The sequence below is a fragment of the Rhinatrema bivittatum genome, chromosome 7 (genome assembly GCF_901001135.1).
Source record: "Rhinatrema bivittatum chromosome 7, aRhiBiv1.1, whole genome shotgun sequence".
NCBI lineage: Eukaryota > Metazoa > Chordata > Amphibia > Gymnophiona > Rhinatrematidae > Rhinatrema > Rhinatrema bivittatum.
This window is the reverse complement of record NC_042621.1, coordinates 135,009,746-135,031,251: the sequence shown is the minus strand read 5'-3', so window position 1 is coordinate 135,031,251 and position 21,506 is coordinate 135,009,746. Positions and strand designations below refer to the sequence as shown.

Sequence of the window (21,506 nt, the reverse complement as noted above, 5' to 3'; positions counted from 1 at the left end):
TGAATCCCAGCTGCCAAATCCTCAACTACTCTTCAAGCTTTCTTAAATCACTTTTCAATCTCTCTGCTCCTTCAGATCTTAGTAGCATGCACAAGTAGACAAACTTAACCTTTTATCCCTTCCACAGTGTTGCTCACAAAGATATTAAACAGAACCGGTCCCAAAACCGATTCCTGAGGCACTCTGCTTAACACAGTTCGTTCTTCAGAGTGGGTTCCATTTACTCTTGGGGAAATTCTGTGCACAAAATTGTTAAATTCTGCAAACTTTATATTGGTCAAAATAACACAATATATAGCACAATCTTTGAGTAATTAGCTTAAAATGTAATACAGAAAAATTATTATTCAAAGATGCAGGGTTTAAAATATTTTTGAGCAGTATTCTCTTAGGAGTACATTGTAAGCATGTTCCTTCTACCCCTTTCTCCCTTCTTACCTGGCCAGACCCTTTCCCTCTGCTCTTCACTATCTCTCCCCTGCCTCTCCAGGCTCAACCCCTTTCACTATCTCCACCCTCCAACCCTCCACTCCTAAAATTTGACCATACAGCCTTTCACACAGGCTCCCTCTGACACACTCTCTCACACACACACACCCCTTCATACAGGATCGCTCTCTTGCGCACACACCTTCCTCACACAGGATCCTTCTGTCCTTCACTCAAACACATACCCTCACACAGGCTCCCTCTCTCTTGCACGCACGCACACACACACACACACACACACACACCCTCAACAGGCTCCCTCTCTCTTGCGCACACACACACACCCTCACAAAGAGTCCCTTTCTCTATTGCACACACCCCTCCCCCCTCACATAGGCTCCATCTCTCTCTGACAAACATGCACTCACACAGGCTCCTTCTCTCACCCCTGCATATAGGCTCGCTCTGTCACTCACTCACACCCCTTCACATGGGCTCCCTCTCACAAACACACTCACAAAATCCCTCGCTCACACACCCCCCTCACTCACACACGTTCCTGTGCCTGTCTGCGTTCACACACACTAACACTCACAGGCTACATTAATGCTATTCCTCAGCCGCGACCCGCTCACGGTCCACCAGTGCCTCCCTTGTCTTCAGCCACGAGAGGGATGAGCTCTGCTTGCTGCCCACTGGGTCCTTTCTTAACTTTGGCCAGGATGAGCTCCTGCTCACAGCCCATCAGTGCTTCCCTTGTCTTTCAGCCATGAATGGGATGGGCTTCACTCGTGGCCCACCAGGCCTCCTTCCACTTCGGCCGCAAATGGGATGGGCTCCACTCGCAGTCTGCTAGGCAGCTTAAAATTCTGCACAAAAAAAGAAAATTCTGTGAGGAAGTGAATTCTGCGCAAATTCTGCGGCCTGCAGTAGCGTAGAATTCCCCCAGGACTAACCATTACATGCTTCTCCTGTCAGTCAACCAGTTTGGAATCCATAGCAATATCTTGGCTCCCATTCCCAAGCTTCTCGTTTTGTTCACTAATCTCCTATATGGGACTGTATCAGAAGCTTTCTCCAAGGACAAGCAGGATGGTAGCCCTCACACATGGGTGACATCATCAGATGGAACCCGACACGGAAATCTTTTGTCAAAGTTTCTAGAAACTTTGACTGACACACTGAGCATGCTCAGCATGCCACTATCCATGCATCTACATGGGGTCCTTCTTCAGTCTCTCTTTTTTCCGCGAAGCTGAAGCCTCACGACTGTGGAGCTTGCACTTTTTTGCTGTGGAAAACAACTTTTTTCTTTTTTCCTGAGTCCAATCGAGTCCCTCTGCTTGCTTTCAGGTTTTTTTCTCTCGGTATTGGTAAGTTTCCTTGGTAGTTTGCGGTCGATGACAGACGGGCATCAACCGCACACCGCATTCTTTTTTCCATGGCGTCATCCAGCTTCTGCTGGTGCCCCCGGACCATGTCCATCACAACCCCCACGAGGTCTGTGTCCTGTGCTTGGGGGATTACATGATGTCTGTGGCTGTGATCTTTGTGCCCAAATGACCCCCAAGTGTTGTCAAGCACGCCTGTACAAAATTGAGAAGCTGTTCAGCGCTAAGAAATTGGAACCATTGACATCGGTGTTCGGATCTTTTACTCTGCATAAGGGAGTCTTGACGACAACCCCCTCCGTGTCTCCTCCGCTAATGAGTCCCGGTCCCGAAGGGAGGAGCAAGGGACTGAAAGAGGTTCGTATTCTCACAGTCCAGATCTGGTTACTCTCTATCTCCCTTGGCTCCGGTAAGGACTGGGGTAAGTAGCGGGAAAAATCTAGGAAGCACCGGCATCTGTGGTCTTTGCCTCCTCTGAAGCAGTCACGTCCAGAGGATGTTGTACTGTCTGGACAACCCGAGGAACCTCGTGGATCCCTACCGATACTGGTTAAGGGTTCAGTACCTCCCACGGTTCCAGGGGCAATCCGATTCCGCTGCCACTGCCTCCTCAAGCTGTCTTGTCCTCGGCAGCCTTTGAGGAAGAATTAGAGAGACGTGTGTGGCTAGCGATCAGCCAGGCCCTGTAGGGCATCGAGCATTCGGTTCCACCGGGACCAGGAGCCGACTCCTCTGTTGGAGCGACTGGACCTCCACTGGTTCCAATTCCAGTGAGTGATTCCTCGGATGAGGAAGGTCCATCGGAGTCAATGGCACCCAGGCCACATATGGCACCCCGACTGTCAGTAGCTCTCCCAGGGCCTTGATTCCCCTGGTGCTCCCGACACCTATGGGACCATCAGTCCCGATGCGTCCCCGGATTTCACCGGTGCCTTCCATGCCTACTTTGGTCCCACTGATGTTTCTGAGGCCTTCGGGGGTCTCGGCTTAAGACTCCGGTGGGGGCTCCACCTCAAGTGTCTCCGGGCTCCAAAGTGAGGAGGATGCCCCCTACAATCCCTGGGAGGGAGAGGCATCAGTTTTCCTCCACAGATGAATCTGAGGACTTGCCTTACAAACCCTCTCCACCAGAGGAGAGGCATAAGTCCCCACAAAGGATCTGACATTTGCTGGATTTGTAAAAGCCATGGCGGAGTCAGTGCCTTTCCAGCTCTTAACAGAGCAGGATTCTAGGCATAAAATGTTAGAGATCATACAGTTTATTGATGCTCCTAAAGAAGTGGTGGCTATGCCAGTACACAACATTTTTAAGGAGCTTGTTGTCCAGCTCTGGGAACATCCCATCTCCATCCCACCAGTGAACCGGAAGACCGACGCTGTCTATCTCATCCAGCCCACCACAGGTTTTGAACACAGACAACTACCTCACCAGTCGGTAGCGGTTGAATCGGCCTTGAAGTAAGCAAAGAGGCTCTCAACTCATGCATCAGCTCCCCCAGGTCGTGAGCACAGGGCTCTGGATGCTCTTGGATGGTGGGTATTCCAGGGCTCAATGTTGGCAGCCAGGATTGCCTGCCACCAACTTTATATGGGTCAGAACTCCAGAAACCTCTGGAAACAGATCCAAGATTTGGTGGAACACCTTCCGCAACAGTTTCAGGACGATTTCTAGAAGTTGGTTCAACAGAGCCTAGAGTGTGACAAACACGGAGTCCACTCCATATATGAAGTGTTTGAAACCGCATTGAGGGTTGCAGCAGCCAGCATTGGGGCACCGTCACATGGCCTGGCTTCGCACTTCCGACCTCCATCCTGAAGTTCAGGATCATCTGGCACACCTCCCCTGTACAGGGGAGAACCTCTTCAGGGACAAGATTAAGGAGGCAGTAGCACAGCTGAAGGATTATCACGAAAGCCTTCAGCAGTTGTCAGCCAGCACCTTGGACACCCAGCCCTCAGACAAGAAGCATCCCAGGCAATTCACAAGACGCTCTTTCTACTGGCTATGAATGTATTATCCATCAGTGTCCCCAGCTAGACCGAGGGCACAGCAGCCACGTGCCCTTCAACTGGCCCCTGCCCCACCTCAGAAACCCGCCACAGGAGTTTGACTGGTGGCGAGGGGGTTTGAGCCAGCACACCCTACCCCAGGACACTGAACCACCAGTGGGCCACCTGCAGCTCTTCGCCGACCAGTGGATTCAGTCATCTCAGACCAATGAGTCCTCTTCATTGTGCAGCAGGGGTACAAGTTGCATTTCCAACGGACTCCTCCTCATTCTCCTCCGAGTTCTCGGTGGAGATGTTCAGAGAATCAGTAACTACTTTGAGTAGAGTTCTCTGCCCTCTTAATGGCTCAAGCAGTCGAACCAGTACCACCAGGCTAGCAGAGCAATGGGTTCTACTCCATGTATTTCCTGATTCCCAAGAAAAACCAGAGGACTTTGCTCCATTCTAGATCTGAGGGCATTAAACCATTTTCTTGTCAGAGAAAACTTCAACTCTGATCCCTCTCCTCAGAGCTGGGGACTGGCTCTACTCCCTCAATCTCAGACACATATACCCATGTTCCCATTTCTCCCGCAGATCGGAGGTATCTTTGTTTCATGGTAGAAGGAGAGTACTATCAGTATCTGGTGCTGCCTTTCAGCTTAGCATCGGCACCCCATGTCTTCACAGAATCCCTGGTGGTGGTGGGGGCTTACCTCAGAAGGCAAGGGGTACACATCTTCCCCTACCTCGACGATTGGCTTATCAAGAGCGACTTCAGGCGAGGGGCGCTGCATTCCCTACATGCCACCATACAAAATCTGGAGGACCTGGGGTTTCTAATCAGTTACCAGAAATCCTATATCCAGCCGTCCCTACAGTTGGACTTCATCGGGGCCAGGTTCAATACGGTACAGAGGAAGGGCTTCCTGCCCTGGGACCGAGCGATAACCCTTACTTCCCTGGCAAGGGTAATTTCCTCCTTCCCTTACATTTCGGCGCACCGGTTTCTGCGCCTTTGGGGTACATGGCAGTGATGGTTCACGTCCACAACATTCGCATAACTACACATGGGCAGAGTGCAGTGGACATTGCACTCACATTTGGCGCCAAGCCACCCAGGATCTTTGGGCTCACATCTTAGTCACCACTACTTCGGCGATCTCTCGTGTGGTGAGAGACCCTACCCAACCTGGAGAAGGGGATGCTTTTCTGGGTACCTCATCCCCATCACCATAGATGTGTCTCACATGGGTTGGGGAGCCCACGTTGCAGACCTCAGTACCCAAGGCCATTGGTCCATGGAGGAGCAGCATTTCCAAATAAACTTCCTGGAGCTGCAGGCGATTTATTAAGCCCTAGGAGCATTCCGGGAGCACTTAACCAACAAAGTAACCTTAGTTCAAACAGACAATCAAGTGGCGATGTGGTATTTGAACAAGCAAGGGGGGGATGGAATCATACCACATCTGCAAAGAGGCAGTGCAGATTTGGTCCTGGGCCCTCACGAGAGGCATCTTTCTCCAAGGCTTTCCGACCCACGAATGGTCCTTGGATCAGGAGGGTCGCAAACTGCATCTTCCACCTGTGGGGGACCCTGGACATAGATCTGTTCGCCTCCCTGAGAACAGAAAAGTGGATTGTTTCTGCTCCCTGGTCTGAGTGGGCAGGGGATCGGTGTCAGATGCCTTTTCACAGCACTAAGGCACTGGCCTCCTGTATGCTTATCCTCCCCTGCCACTGGTTTCTAGGACACTTCAAAAACTCCAACAGACTGAGGCACCATGATCCTGATTGCTCCTTTTTAGCCATGCCAGATTTGGTTCCCGCTTCTGCGGGAACTGGCCTCCCACCCTCCGATCTGGCTGGGGACTGCCCCAGACCAGATCACAAAGGACCAGGGCAGGCTGTGCCACCCCAACCTCCGAGCCTTATCCCTCACGGTTTGGAAGTTGACCGGGGTGACCGTACAAACTTTAGGCTTTTCGGGACAGTGTGTTTTGGGTTCTGTTAGAGTCCAGGAAACCTTCTTCAAGGAGGTCTTACAATCTCAAGTGGAAGAGGTTCTCTGTTTGGTGTGAAGGGCACGGTTTGAACCCGTTTTCATGTCCCCACACCAAATCTTTTGGGCTACCTATTACACCTCTCCAAGGCTGGCTTGAAGACCACTTTGGTGAAGGTTCATCTCAGTGCCAATGGGGCATATCATCAGGGGATGGATGGGGCCTCCATTTCCACCCATCCACTTGTAGGGCGTTTCATGCAGAGTTTATTGCTGCTTAAGTCTTTGACATGACCCCCAGCAATCTCCTGGGACCTCAGTGTGGTCTTGGTGCGCAGGGTCAGTGAGCTTTCAGGCTTTGGTTTGTATCCCCCTTAAACAAAATTTTGTCTTGGTAAGTTCCTTCCAAAGGTGGTCTCGGAATTCCATCTTAATTCATTGTCCTGCCCACCTTTTTTCTAAGACCGCACTCTCACCAGGGTGAGCATGCCCTGCTCACTCTGGATTGCAAAAGAGCCCTTGCTTTTTACCTGGAACGAACAGCACTTCACCACCATTCCACTCAACTCTTTGTTTCTTTTGACAGGAAACAGGTTGGGAGTCGCAGTGTCCAAACCAGCCCTTATCCTGTTGGCTAGCAGGACTGTATTTCTTTCTGCTATACACAGCTTGAGGGCCATGTCAAGGCTCATTTGGTTCGAGCCATGTCAGTTTTGTGGCTCCACTTGCGTGTGGTACACAAGATCTGCAGGGCGGTGACTTGGAGTTCACGCCACACATTCGCCTATCATTATTTTCTGAACAAGGATGAAAACATGACAGTCATTTCAGTCAGTCGGTCTTCCATAATCTATTTCAGCAATGAAAACCCAACTCTTCCTATCTCGGGCCCATTCTTTGGATGCAGGCTTGCTCCCCATGTTCTAGCAGCTCTAGTTGTTGTGCCACATTTGCATATGTTAAATGATGGCATGTGTTGGGAGCAGGCCTGTAGCTACATATTCACCCATGTGTGAGGACTACCATCCTGCTTGTCCTTGAAGAAGCAGAGTTGCTTACCTGTAACAGGTGTTCTCCAAGGACAGCAGGATGTTAAGTCCTCAGGAAACCTGCCCGCCACCCCACGGAGTTGGGTTTTTTTCAGTATGTTTTATTTTTCACAAATTCTATGTTATAAGACTGAAGAGGGACCCCGCTTGGACGCATGGATAGTGGCATACTGGGCATGCTTAGTGTGTCCAGTCAAAAGTTTTCCATGCAGGCTGCATCTGATGATGTCACCCATGTGTGAGGATTAACATCCTGCTGTCCTTGGAGAACCACCTGTTACAGGTAAGCAACTCTGCTTTGCTGAAATCCAAGTAAATCACTTCTAGTGCTCTTCCTTGATCCACTTCTATAGACAATGAATCAAACAAAATCAATCAGGATTTGTCTGACTGGACCTTCCCCCAGTGAATCCATGCTGGTCTCTGATCCAGCATCCTACCAGATTGTTAGATAGTTCACAATCCTTTCCTTCAGCAGAGTCTCCATTGATTTTTCCCTCCACTGGGGTGAGGCTAACTGGTCTGTAGTTTCCAGTCTCCTCTCTGCTCCCACTCTTGTGAAGAAGGACAATCACTGCTCTTCTCCAATCTTGCGGTACTGCTCCTGTTTCCAGGGATCTTTTGAATAGGTCTTTCAGCGGACTGGCCACCACATCTCTGAGCTCCCTCAGTATCCTGGAATGTACCTCATCCAGCCCCATGGCCTTATCCACCTTGATTGCCTAGATCTTCCCATACATTCTCTTCTGTAAACATAGTTTTGTCTATTTCGTTCTCATCTATGTTCAGTTAAATCTCACATCAGATAGAACTCTCAGTTCTTGTCAACCAGCAACGTTCCTTCTCCAGGGTCTTCTTTAGTGAACACTGAACTGAAGAATTTAATATTTCTGCCATTTCTTCATCTAATCTCTGCACATTACTCCTTGTCGCCTTTCAATTTCACTATAGCACTTTGGGTCTCCCTTCTTTGTCTGATAAATCTGAAGAATGTTTTGTCACCTTGCTTTTACCACTTTGGCAATCCTTTCTTTCACTTTACATTTTGCTTTCCTGATTTCTTTCTTTGGCTCCCTCAATTTCACCAGGAATTCTTCCCTGTGTTCCTCTATTTGGGATCCTTTATACTTCTTGAATGCTGTTTTTTATTTGTTCAGCCACTTCCTTTGAGAACCAAATCATTTTCTTATTTCCTCTTATTGTTTACCTTTCTAATATATAGATTTGTTGCCTTTGCAATAGCTCCTTTTAATTTGGCCCACTAGTATTTCACCACCCCTATTTTCATCCTGTCTTCCAGTTCTTCCTCTGTAACGCTCTATGGTGAGACCGCACCTTGAATACTGTGTACAATTCTGGTGCCACATATCAAGAAAGATATAGTTGCAATGGAGAAGGTACAGAGAAGGGCGACCAAAATGATAAAGGGGATGGAACAGCTCCCCTATGAGGAAAGACTAAAGAGGTTAGAGTTGTTCAGCTTGGAGAAGAGACGGCTGAGGGGGGATATGATAGAGATCTTTAAAATCATGAGAGGTCTAGAACGGGTAGATGTGACTCGGTTATTTATTCTTTCAGATAATAGAAGGACTAGGGGACACTCCATGAAGTTAGCATGTGGCACATTTAAAACTAATTGGAGAAAATTCTTTTTCACTCAACATACAATTAAACTCTGGAATTTGTTGCCAGGGTATGTGGTTAGTGCAGTTAGTGTAGCTGGGTTTAAAAAAGGTTTGGATAAGTTCTTAGAGGAGAAGTCCATTGATCAAGTTGACTTAGAAAATAGCCACTGCTATCACTAGCATCAGTAGCGTGGGATATACTTAGTTTTTGGGTACTTGCCAGGTTCTTATGGCCTGCATTGGCCACTGTTGGAAACAGGCTGCTGGGCTTGATGGACCCTTGGTCTGACCCAGTATGGTAATTTCTTATGTTCTTGTTCTTATGTTCTTACACCCCTGTTTCAACAAAGTCCATGTTTTTGAAATTCAAAACTTGAGTGTTTGTGACTTCTCTGTATCCTGTTTGGGATATCAAACCATACTGTTTGACGATCACTAGTGCTCTGGTGTGCACCCACCTGAACATGAGAGATATTATCCTTATTGGTGAGCACCAGGTCAAGTAGCACACCCTCCCTCCTGGGTTCCAATGCCATTTGCTTGAGCAGAGCCCCTTGAAGGGCATCCGCTATCTCTTTACTTCTTGTAGATTCTGAGAAGGGATTCTCCAGTCTACATCTGGCAGATTAAAATCTCCAACAAGCACCACTTCTCCCTTCTTTCCCACCTTTTAGATGTCTTCGATCAAATCTCTGTCCAGTTCTTCCATTTGAGTCAGAGGCCTGTATACTACAGCAGTAAACATGGATGCACCATCATCTTTTGTTAGGATGGCCCATAATGCTTCTTTTCTGCCCCATGTCCCTTGTAGTTCAGTTTCTGGGATATCATTTTGACATTAAGAGCTGCTCCTTCCCCTTTTGTGTTGTCTCTGTCCTTCCTTAAGTTATAACCTGGAGTGGCCGTATCCCAGTCATGATAATACGTGACCCATTTCTCTATAACAGCAGCAAAGTCCAAATCTGCCTCCGCCATTAGGGCCTGTAGATCTGGGATTTTATTGCCCAAACTATGAGCATTTGTGGTCATAGCTTTCCAATTTTTTCCCTTGATTTGCTGCACTTCCTAGTTACCTTTTCTGCTCTTTTGATCTGATAGATTTTATTTTCTCCTCCCACTTCTGTATCACTTTGGGGGTGACTTCCCAGTTTCATTAGCCACCTCCTGCCATCCCCATTCTCTAGTTTAAATGTCTGATAATATATGATCTGAATTTCTCACTTAGCATCCTCCTTCCTGATACAGACAAACGTAGGCCATCGTTACCATATAGCATTTTACTGCTCCAAACATGGCCCCAGCCTCCAATGTATCCAAAACCACTTTCTGTTCACCAGGTTTTGAGCCATGAATTGAAATTATCTATATGACATAGTCTTTCTTTTCCCTTTTCATGTGACTTGGATTAGCCATTGTTGGAGACAGGATGCTGGCTTGATCAGACCCAGTATGGCATATCTTATGTTCTTATGTAGGTAATACTTCCGAAAAGGCAATAGTCTTTGCCATGTGTCTTATCTTCTTCCCTAGATTTTGGAAATCTTTCTGTACTTCATGGATACCAATCTGTTGAGGTCATTTCTCCCCAGATAGATGATAATACTGATATCCAGTATTCTACTTTCTTCTACAATGGCTTTGACTATCTGGTTTGCATTTCTATTAGTTTAAGATCCTGGAAGGCATTTAACTGTTGTTTCACTATCAAAAAGAACCCCCAAATTGGTTCCTCTTGACAATTGAGTCTCCCAACAGAGGAAGCTTTCTTTTATGACATTTGATCCTGTTGAAGAGCTTCAGTGTGCATTGGGTGTCTTCTCTTTCAGACATCACTTCAAATTCTATTGCTAAGGTTTCTTCATTTTCCAATGCAGAAAAGGCAATCCGGAGGGGTAACAGTGGGGAGAGTGAGTGTCGCTTCGTCATAGGCATTATTCTACTATAGCCCACTGTTATCCAATTATTCCTGGGTTTCTGAATCCTGGATGTCTGACATCTCTGTGGGAGTGGGGGTTGATACACAGGATGCTTCATACTTGTGGAAATTGGGTGTGTCTGTTATATTTCTTGTTCTACCAGAGCCCACTGTAAACCATTTTTTACTAGCTTTCTGAGTCCTCTGTGGGAGATGAGTGAGAGATACTGGATGCTGCAAGGAAGGGAAGGTTAATTGAAACCTGGACAAATCCTCTCTCAGATGAGTCATCTCCATTTTCATTGCAGACAGCTGAAGGCAAAATGGACAACCTTTGATTTTCCAAATAGGCCTTGGGACATAAGTACCACAATTGTTGCACTGAAAGAAAGACATTTTGTTAATTAATCACTAATCTCTTAAAATCCAATAAATAAGGTATGGTAAAAATTTAGGCCCTAGTAAAAGATTTTTAATAGGTATTTGAAGTAAAAAGTAAAAGAATTAAAAACAAGCCAGTAAAAATTTATAGGCAGAATCAGCCAAATTTTTCAAGCAATATGACAGTTTAAGTTTGTATTATCTGAGTTGCAAGGAACTACTTTGCAAAGGGAGGTGATGTAATTGTCAGATAATTAAGTAGGAGTCCAGGGAAGACTGTGAATAAGAAAAGTAATCTCAGGGGTGGGTGGGTAGAGGGGGTAGGGAGGGAGGAAACTAAAACAGTTGAGATTACTTGCAGGAAAAAGTTCTACTTATCTTGTAGTTGCCTCACACAGAAAGACCTGCAGACAATGGCTAACTTCTTTTGCAAACTACTAGTCTCCTGGTAAATTAATTCTTAAAAAGAGCCCCTCCCCCTAGAGACACTCTGATAATAAAAGTTATGGGACTTTTTTTTTTCAGGCTGTAAATATTACACCAGGCCCTAAAACACCAATTTGAGGTGCTTTGCTGTTTAGGGTCTGGTGTAATATTTATAGTGTTGCCTTTTCATAGTAGGGTTGTATTATTTGAGTGCTGGTACTTGGTGCTCATTTGTTATGGGAGGTTTACTATATTGTAATTGTGATTCACTTTACTCTTGGCTTTGAGTATTACCCCCAACACACTTTACAATAGGTCTAATATCATATGGGTTCCAAGTGCTTTTTTTTGCCTTTTAGCAGGGTTTTCTGATTGACATGCACTGCTGTAAGTGATAATTTTATCTCAGAAAAATATACTATGAATGTCCTTTTTCATATAAAATCTATTATTATAAATGCATAATTTTTACTTGTGCATTTGGGCCAGGGGGAGGGGCGCAAGGTTAGAAAGTTCGCTTAGAGTGTCTAACATCCTTGCACCAGCCCCGGGTACATACTTACCCAGCCCTAACTGCATTATGTAAACACCAAATATAAAGTAAAGAACCACCATCTCTACCAGGACTCTAAAACACATAAATTATTCAAATGCGGAATGAAACAGCCATGCCTTATACTATTTTCCCAAACCAACTATTTTTCCAATAGTCTTAACTCTCTTGGCATAGAATTCCATAGGGTTGGGCCTAAAACACTAAACATTGCCTCAAATGCACACCCCTCATCTTAACAGACTTAAAAATCAATGATTGTTTACCAGGCTGGCTGCCTGCTAACTCAAATTGCTTAATGATGTAGACTTTCTTAGCTAAAAGAAATCTCCAACCTGTAATTAGCTGTATGTATCTTATAAGGGCACATATTTTCCTCGGTCTGCTGCTTCAGGAGGTACAGTCCCTCATGAAACCAGTTTTCCTGGGGGCGAATATAGCAATAGCAGAACAGAGCTGGTTTTTCTGGGATTCAACAAGCAGAGTAGATTTTATAGCAATACAGTCTCTGGAAGTTTAAGTACTTCCATAATTTTATCTACAGTAAGACCTGCCATATTTGTAGCTGAATATTGCACTGTTTGTATTCACTTGTAACCCATTTCCATGAAAAATAAATGCAGAAGTATTATCACTGCCTTTTTTTTTGTGCTGGTTTTGCTTCTTCCTGTACATCCTGGCATCGCTCTTTCTAGCTACTGCCTTGTCACATTGTTTCATTACCTTAAGATTAGCTAACTTGGTTGGTGTCCATCAGTTTCTCACCCCTCCCCCTCCATCCATCATAGTGTGCTGCTCACTTGGACTTTTGCATCACAAATGCATGACTGTGTACTTTTTGCATTGAGTTTTAACTGCAAGCAAGCAACCATTCCTCAAGCTTTCTTAATCACTTCTCATTCTCTCTGCTCCTTCAGGGGTGTCCACTCAATTGCAGATCTTAGTGTCAGCTGCAAGAAAAAAAACCCCAAACACCTTTTCCTTCTACAGCCTCCACCCTATTGCTTACAAAGATACTGACTAGAACCAGTGCTAGGACTGATTCCTGAGACATTGTTTTATTCAGAGTGAATACCATTTACCATTGTATTCTGTTGTCTGTCACTCAACCGATTTCTAATCTGGTCCAACTTGTGGCCCACACCAGGCTGCTTAGTTTATTTACAAGTCTTCAGTGTGGGATAGTCTCAAAAGCTTTACTGAGATCCAAGTAAACCACATCCACCACATGCTTTCAGCTCACCTAATCAAAGAAATTGGTCAGATTCGTTTGACACTGTTTTTCTCTGGCAAAAAAACATGTTACTTTGGGTCCTGAATTTTACTGGATTCAAGATACTCCGTTACCCTTTAACTTTAGCAGAGTCTCCATTAAGTTTACAATCATTAAAATGACTAAAACAATCTTGTAGTTTCCAACTTCTTGTCTTTTACCACCTTCATTAAGAGGAACAGCATCTATCCCTTTCCCAGTCCTGTAGGTCCATTCCCATCTCTGAATATCTATTGAACATATCTTTTAGCAGAACCTCTCTAAGCTCCCTTAATATCCTAGGATGTATCCCATGTGGCCTATTGCTTTTCCACTTTGTTTTGCTAGATCCACACAAATCCTCTCGCCCGTAATTTGTGTGCTATCTATCTTATTACCATAGTTACTGCTGCCAACTATTGGCAGTCCTTCTCTAATTCCTTCTTCGGTGAATACTGAACAAACGTATTTGTTTAACATTTTTACTTTTTCCTCACTTAGCATTTTTGCTTTTTCCTCATCACCCAGCTTGCATTCTTCATTTTCTCTTCTCAGTCTTACAATTCCACCTCTGTCGCTCCCTCTCTTCATGACATATTTGTTTCATGGTACTAGAGCAGATCTCTTTGATTAGGCTTATAGATAGCTACCAATTTGTTTAATATATGTTTTTATGTATACAATTTTGCTTTGCTTTTAATGGTTTATATACACCATTTTGGACCATCCCCTAAAGGCTGGAGATTATTTTATCATTGATATAAATGATAAAAATAATCTTTTTGTCCTTACCTTTGTCTGCCTCCTCTCTTTAAAATCATACTGGCTTCTTGAATTTCTTCATACTTTAATTTAATTTAACATGAAGATTTGTTGCCTTTACCTTAGCTCCTTTCAGTTTAGCCCAGTGTTCCCACTCTGCCAGTCCTTCCTTAAGGTACTCCTCCAGGGGCGGATTTCAGGAAAATATCAGCCCGGGGTTTTTTTTTTTCAAAACTGGCCCACAGGATATCTGTCTGATTGATTTCCTTGCAGCATGTGTTTCAACAGTTCCCAAAAGCATGCCAAATTGACCCTTCATAGGTACAGCATGTGACTGGAGCCTGGCAGAATTGAGTCAAAAAATCTCCAACATAAATTTCACATTTTTCCTAAATAGTTTAGTAATAGAGTACACCCTAGTCCAGGGGTGAGCAAACAGAGCTATATGCCCTCTTCCATCCATGCAATTGGTTGCCATCTTCCCCCAAGTCTAGTTACATGTCTCATAATTATATCTTGGATTCCTGGTTTAGGATTAAAGTCTCTTATCAACCAATTAGCTCTTGAAGCAGTTGCCAAATAATGTGACAACCACACTGCCAACCAGGGTCAGACACACACATAGTCTCTCAGACACAAACACACACACACACACACTCTTTCATATTCCCACATTGTGTCCGAGAGAGGGTGTGTGTGTGTGTGTCTCTCTGACACAAAGACACTCATACACACACTCTCACTCTGTGTATGGGTGTTATAGAGAATGTGTGTATGGGTGACTTTCTGTGTCACAGAGAGTGAGACACTCTCTCTCTCTCTCTCTCTCTCTGACACACACATTCCATCATTGTGCTGCTGCTCATATGCTCACACAAAGAGTGCCCCCACTCCAGTACTACAACATCAAGTTTCTGCTTGCTGCAAGCCCTTCCCCAGCCTGCAGCAGCCCTCCCTTTCCCATTCTTGCCCCTTTTTGGCACCCCCATTTCAGGAAACCCACAGCTGGAAGACCCTTTCAGGAGGAAAGACCAGACTACAGAAGCCTCCCCCATCACTGCGCAGGCACTTCCTCTTGGCATACCCCATCCTTTTTTTCTGACTGTAGCTTTCCTCCACTTCTCCATACCTTTCCCCCCCCCTCCACACACACACACGCACACACACACACACACATTCCGGTGTATTCCCATTTTCTGCTCTTATGGTTCCCCAGGTTTTGCACTGCCTACCTTCTCTAAAGAAGGGGTGGGGAGGGGAGACCAGACTAATCTATAGTTCCTCTAGGGCTTAAAAAAGAAAAATGAAGCCTTGTCTGAGACTGGAGAGACCCAAAGTAGCACAGCTCCAATACCCTGCTTTCCCATGTGGATCCAGTGCAGCCAGGACTGGTGCAAGGGTATTAGGTGTCTTAGGTAAAGCTTACAGCCATGATTCCCCTCCAGCCCCTCCCTCCTCACACACAATTAAAAATTTATTTATTTATTTATTTATTTATTTATTTATTTAGTATACCGACATTCGATCGAGATATCACATCGGTTTCCAGGTAACAGGTTGAATAGGACATTCGATCGAGATATCACATCGGTTTCCAGGTAACAGGTTGAATAGGGCGGGGTCTGCCCTATTTTACATTTAACAAGATAACAATTAATTAAACTATTGAAATAAAAAACATTGTAACATATGAATACATAGGGGAGTGAGTATAAATTTGTACCATTTGTAGCATATTAAAATTATACATTTATAATAGTTTTTACATTAAAAGGACATTTAAAGTACAGTCTTATGAGGTAAAAGTCTCACGTACAGCATGTACATTATATTTACATGCAGTGCTGTGGTGCCAACCAGAAAACCCTGCAAAATAAAAAATAAAGAGACACGTGGATCTCAGATTGCATTAAGTCTATTTTAATACATGGTGGGTATGGGTTCAGCACTCAGAAAGCCTTGGGTAAACTGAATTACAATTAAAATGTAGTAAAACTCCAATACCAAAATAGCAATAACAGCCAGCACTCGAACAGTGACAACTCTGCCTATGAAAAGGCAATGCTACAAATATTACACCAGACTCTAAAACACCAGAACAAGCTAAGCTGTTATAGATCCCAGCACAGAAACTACATGCTAACAGAAATCCTCACCTCTGTCACATATGCAGAACACAGATCAACCCTCACCAAATACAGAATAAGAGACCATAAAGAATAAATAGAAATGTGCAGACAAAAACTGAATTAGAAATCGCAACAAGCTAGATCCTGTATGCAGTGCAACAATGGGAAAAGAGAAACATTATCATTCCTCATAAAATATCAAGAATATAAATCAGCAATAGTAAAGCTATATAAATAAAAAGGATAAATATTACAAAACAGCTGAACATCCAATAATTAACCTCATATAAAACTTTTAAAAATTTCCCAAAAACCAATAAAATATTTTAAAACAGCAGACACATCTGATTAATAACAATAAGATTTTTAAAATTCCCCCTTTCTGTACTTTTCAGTCACCCTGAGATTGTTCTAGATTAGTGGAGGTGAGGGAATGCAGAAACTTTCTCTTCCTTCACACACATGCTGACACTCACACACAGACACCCTTGTGCGTGCTGACACATTCACACACACACGCTCCCTCACACCCAGTGACACCTGCACACACACACACACACACACATACACATGCTCCCTTGCGCCCACTGATACCTACACACACACGCTCCCTTGGATCCACTGACAGCTACTCATATACACACATGCTCCCTCATGCCCACTGACAGCTACACACATGATGCCTCACACCCAACACCTACTCACACGCTTCCTCGCACTCACTGACCCCCACACACTCCCTCTCACACATCACCTACACACACATGCTCCCTTGCACCCACTGACATCTATACAGTCTCCCTCATTCCCATTGACACATAACATACATACACACACATACTCCCTTAGATCTTCTGCAACACATACACATGCGCTCCCTTTCACCAGCTGACACCTACACACACTTGCTGGCTCTCTTGCACACTCCTACTCTCTCTCTCTTCTCCCCTGCTGCCTCTGAATATGTAAAAAAAAAAAAAAAAAATTATACTTACATTGATGGTCAGGTGGGATGCAGGCAGGGTTATAAGCTGATGACTGGTGTGGGAAGAGAGAGGCCTTCCTGATGCAGGGGGTGGGGTTATTTGGGCCACAGCCTCAATAAAAGGGGGCCATCAGCAGAAATCGGTGAGAGGTTTTCAGTCGTGGTGAAGCAGCAGCAGGATGTCTGCTGGCTGCCTCCCTTGGCAAAAAGAGACGAAGTTGGGTTAGGGAAGACTGCGAGAGCATTTTCACTGTCGGGGTAGTCAGAGAAGGGGGGGGGGATGGAGACCAGTCCCACAGCAATTGGCGACACTGTGCAGGCAAAGTCCAAAAAAAAAGACATACAGGCCCATAGAGCCACAGCTGCAGAGACAAAGTAAAAGAAGCATTGGCCTTTGGAACCGTGGCTGCAGCCATGGGAAAAGTAAAGAAAACAAAAAAAAAACAAATCCCTAGAAATGACCGGAGAGCCTTGGTGGAGGCTCCCTGCTCCACCAGAATAACTGCTGCGGGCCAGGTGTTAATTGCATTGCTTCCGCAGGCATGGGGCCGCTGCGAGCAATGCCAGGGTCATGTGACTGCTCTGACAGGCCCACCGGGCATGCCCGAAGCCCCGATAGGCCAATCAACCCCTGTACTCCTCTCATCGTAACAGATGATGTAGAAGGCCTGCAGTGAGCTATTACTGAAGAGGTGGAGGCCATCACTGTGACGGATGTTTAGCATGCTCAAGACAGTGGTGGGAAAAGGGTTGAGAAAGATAGGTTAAAAGCCTTGGGGGAAGGAGGGATTAGGTGGTGTGTTGTATAAGGGATTTTGTGTAAGCATTTACCTAAATTGGATGAATCTCTACTGGGCAGACTGGATGGACCATTTTGGTCTTTATCTGCTATCATTTACTACATTGCTGTGATGTTCCTGAAGTCCGAGGCTTTGGTTTTGTATGACTGTTCTCTGCTTTGATTCTTATCTTAAAGCATACCATGCCATCTGATGGTCGCTGCAGTTCAGGTGACCACCTAGCTGTACATTAGAAAACCTTTCTTCATTTGTAAGCACAAAATCCAGTATTGCCACTCCCCTCATGGGTTCTATGACCCTTTGCCTGGAAGACAGTCCGTTGATTGGAGTTTAGGATCTCTCTACTTCTAAGTGATTCCACACATGGGATGGTCCAGTCAACAAGGAGATTAAAATCTCCTACCAATAACATCTCTCCTTCATTGCAATCTTATGTATTTTTAATACTGTGTAATTTATTGATGTTTGTGATGCATATTGAGTATGGATTTCTTATAAAAAGGCATGATCCAACCATGATGAGATTAGATTAGATCTCTGCAAAATCTTCTGTCTGTGCCAGAGGTCCGAAGGTTACTCCGCTATAAACTGAAAGGCTGTCGCTACTTTCCAGAGTAACCTTTGGCACCACATCCTGTTACCTCCAGGAAATTTCAGATGATTGATTAAAAAAAAAACCCAACTAGTTAAGTCAGTGTTACTGTGGTTGAGCATCCAGAATATAGAGATGTTATTAAGCTCAAGGTGAGCAGCACATGAACGACTGCCAGTTTGAGGTGGGACTGGCACCTGCCCACTCCGCAGGTGACATCTAATCCCTGGCTGACTTGGATCTTAAAAGGACTGCCTTCAGAAACCTGTCAAGTTTTGCACTGCTGCACTCTTGCCCTTTACCCAAGCATCCTTATTTCTCTCTCCTCCATGGAGAGACTGTTGTGAGTCCAATGAGGATGTAGAAAAGAAGCCCTGACTTTTCTGCAGATATCCAGTCCCCAACCAGCTCTGATTTTAAAAGGGCTGCCTTCCAGGAGGGTCTGTGCAGAAAGGCATGCCTTAATGCATTGCATTTAGGTAGTATTTTAACATTTTGGGTCATTTATTCTACAGCAGGGCTTCCCTAACTGTGACTCAGGACCCCCAGATGGGGGTCACAAGTGCCTCAAATGGCAGTGCTCGCTAGGCTCTGGAAGCAGCAGCATTATGGTCGAAGGCAGTATGGGCCTTCAAACCATACTCTCAGGCCCTGTAGTGGCCCTGCCCTCGCATGAGTCCTTGTGGTAAAGGAAGCCTTGCATGAAGAGGAATTGTGGCTGCTGCTGGGCCTGTGAGCTTGCACTGGCTCACAGGCCTCATGTTGTCTGCTCACACTCAGCACTTCCCTCCCATGAGGGGAGGGAAGTGCTGAGTGTGCATGGGCTGGAGAAGATTGCCATGGTTCCTTTCTCCTCACCCACCCAAGAGAAAAATGTTGCCTCTGTAGTCAACCTGCCCTTTCTTCTCACCAGTTATCATCCACCTTTGGCTTGAGGCCGAAAGGAAAATGTTACCTCTGGCCCTCGCTCAGAGCAGTGTTTAGAGAAGGGGCTGTTTGAAAGGAAGGATAAGATGATGGAGGGGTTCGAGGTTTAGATGAGCTGCAGAGGTTTGGCTATAGAGGGTAAGAGGGAAAATGAAAGAAGGTTTACCAAGGGAATATGAAAGAAGGGTTGGAGAGGAGGATGTGAAACTGAGAAGGGGATGAGTTAGAGGGTAGGGATCACAAAGGATAAATTAGAGTTTATGAGAAGGGCTTGGGGGTGAGAGAGGATCATCCTTGGGAAATGCAAAAATAGCTGAAGAAGGTGAAAGAGAGGCTGGCCTGGGGAGGTGAGAGGAGCTAGGGGATGTAAGAGGGGATCAGCTGAGGCATGGAGGATGAGAGGGAGTCTACTGGAGGGGAAGAGGCCTCTGGAGAGGGTGGAGGTTGAGAGAGAGAGTATCAGCTGGAGTGCAGTGAGTAGAATGATTTGGAGGGAAACGACACCTCTGCTAATTTGTTTTGGTCATTCTCTGGGGTCATGTGCTTTTAAGTACTAAATTCGGGTCTCACTGGCTAAATGTTTTGGAAGCCCTAAGCTACAAGTTAGTTTTTTTTTTTTTTTATTTATGGCTTTGGAAAGTGAATGCTCCCTGTGAGAAGAATTTAAATAAAATTGCCTTTTGGCAATTTTCATGTTCTGTTTCAATGTAAACCGATGTGATCTTTATTTCATATAGGAACACCGGTATATAAAAATCTAAAATAAATAAAATAATAATAATTTGGGAGCACTTTCCACTTAACTTTTCTAATCTACCATTAGAATATCAAGTCGCAGCATGGAATGAGGTAATTTAATATGCAATGGATGCAGTAGTTCTTCTAACTACTTATGTAGTGTCTATTGGTGCTAATTCACTCAGGATTAGTAATGCTAAAAAGACAAAATTAACTGGAAAGGTGATGGCAAAAATCAAGAACCCATGAAGCTTTCAATTACGTAAAGCCAACATTCAGAGTTATAAGCAGGCAGTAAGACAAGCAAAAAAATGATTAGCTAAAAAATTAAGAACAGCAAACAATCATCCTCAGCCTTTATTTAAATTAATTTTGGATCTTTCAGGTAATACTGTCTCTCATCTTTCAGTTAACTTCAGTGGCCCTGCAACTGAAAAATGTTTTGCTTACTGACAAGATTGAGGATATACAAAATGAATTTGTAAAAGATGACTCTCAGCAACAGTTGTCACCTATATTGTGCCACTTTTTCTAAAACAAGCACTAGTTAGGCCAAGATGATAGATTGAATGCAGCTAACTTTAACTACAGATTCCTCTCTAATTTCCCATTCCTATCCAAATTGTTAGAAAGATGATTTTAAGCCGATTATTAGATTTTTTTTTTTACCAAAGTTAATGCTCTCCATTCAAAACAATCAGGCTTTAGCACTGACTAAAGAGATAAGTAAGAGTAAAGGTTGACTCTGGAAAGGATGCTCTATTGATTTTACTTGATATGAATGCAGCATTTGATTTGATTGCTGCAGCGCCTACAGGAACTGGGCATTAAGGGATTTGTTCCGAAATGCTTCCATTTGTATCTTACAAGTTGTTCTTTAAGCCAGGCTAGTTTGATCCATCATTAATTGAATATCAATTGCTTTGTTTAGACCCTGAAGAGCTGAGATATCATGCATTGAAATTTTTGTTGTTGTGATTTGGGTCTAACCAAACGAACTGTAATTACTGCTTTAATATGTATATTCCTGTCTGGAAAAAGGGTGAAAGTGATGAATTTGAAAATGAACTAGTCATATACAATCCAAAGAAATAAAATCCTTGTTTGAATACCTACTTGTCCTGGACTCTGAAAGACTAAAGGCTTACTTAGGGTAGTGATTAAAAGCTACTATTTTTGGTGAAGGGAAGAACTTATTACGCGTGCCGTCCACGGCAGACCCGTGGCACAGCCCCCTCACCTTTCTACAAGGACTCCAGCCTCTGGTTCCTCCTTGCTAGCGGTGGTGGGCCGCCAGCTCCGACCTCGGGCCTCTCCTGGTACCTCCAGCTCTGCCACAGTCCCCAGCGTTCCTGGTCATGCTGCTACTCCTTGTCGGGCCTCCCCACGTGGCCCGCAGAGAGACGCCACTACCCGCGCCTCGCCCCTCGCTGATCCTTATATAGGGACTGCGGTGGGAACCTGGCCGCGGCCGCAGATGATGACGTCAATCTCTTCATAGTATTTAAGCTCAGGCCCCGCTCCATATCATTGCCTTTGCAACAGGTCTCCTCGCTGGTCG

The 21,506-nt window shown here is 44.8% G+C and overlaps 1 protein-coding gene across 14 annotated transcripts in view; it reads left to right on the top strand.

Moving 5' to 3' along the window:
- The window catches only part of MARCH8 (membrane associated ring-CH-type finger 8), a 376,426-nt gene that overhangs the window by 234,331 nt on the left and 120,589 nt on the right, over nucleotides 1-21,506 (top strand). The gene's annotated exons all lie outside the window — the stretch shown is intronic.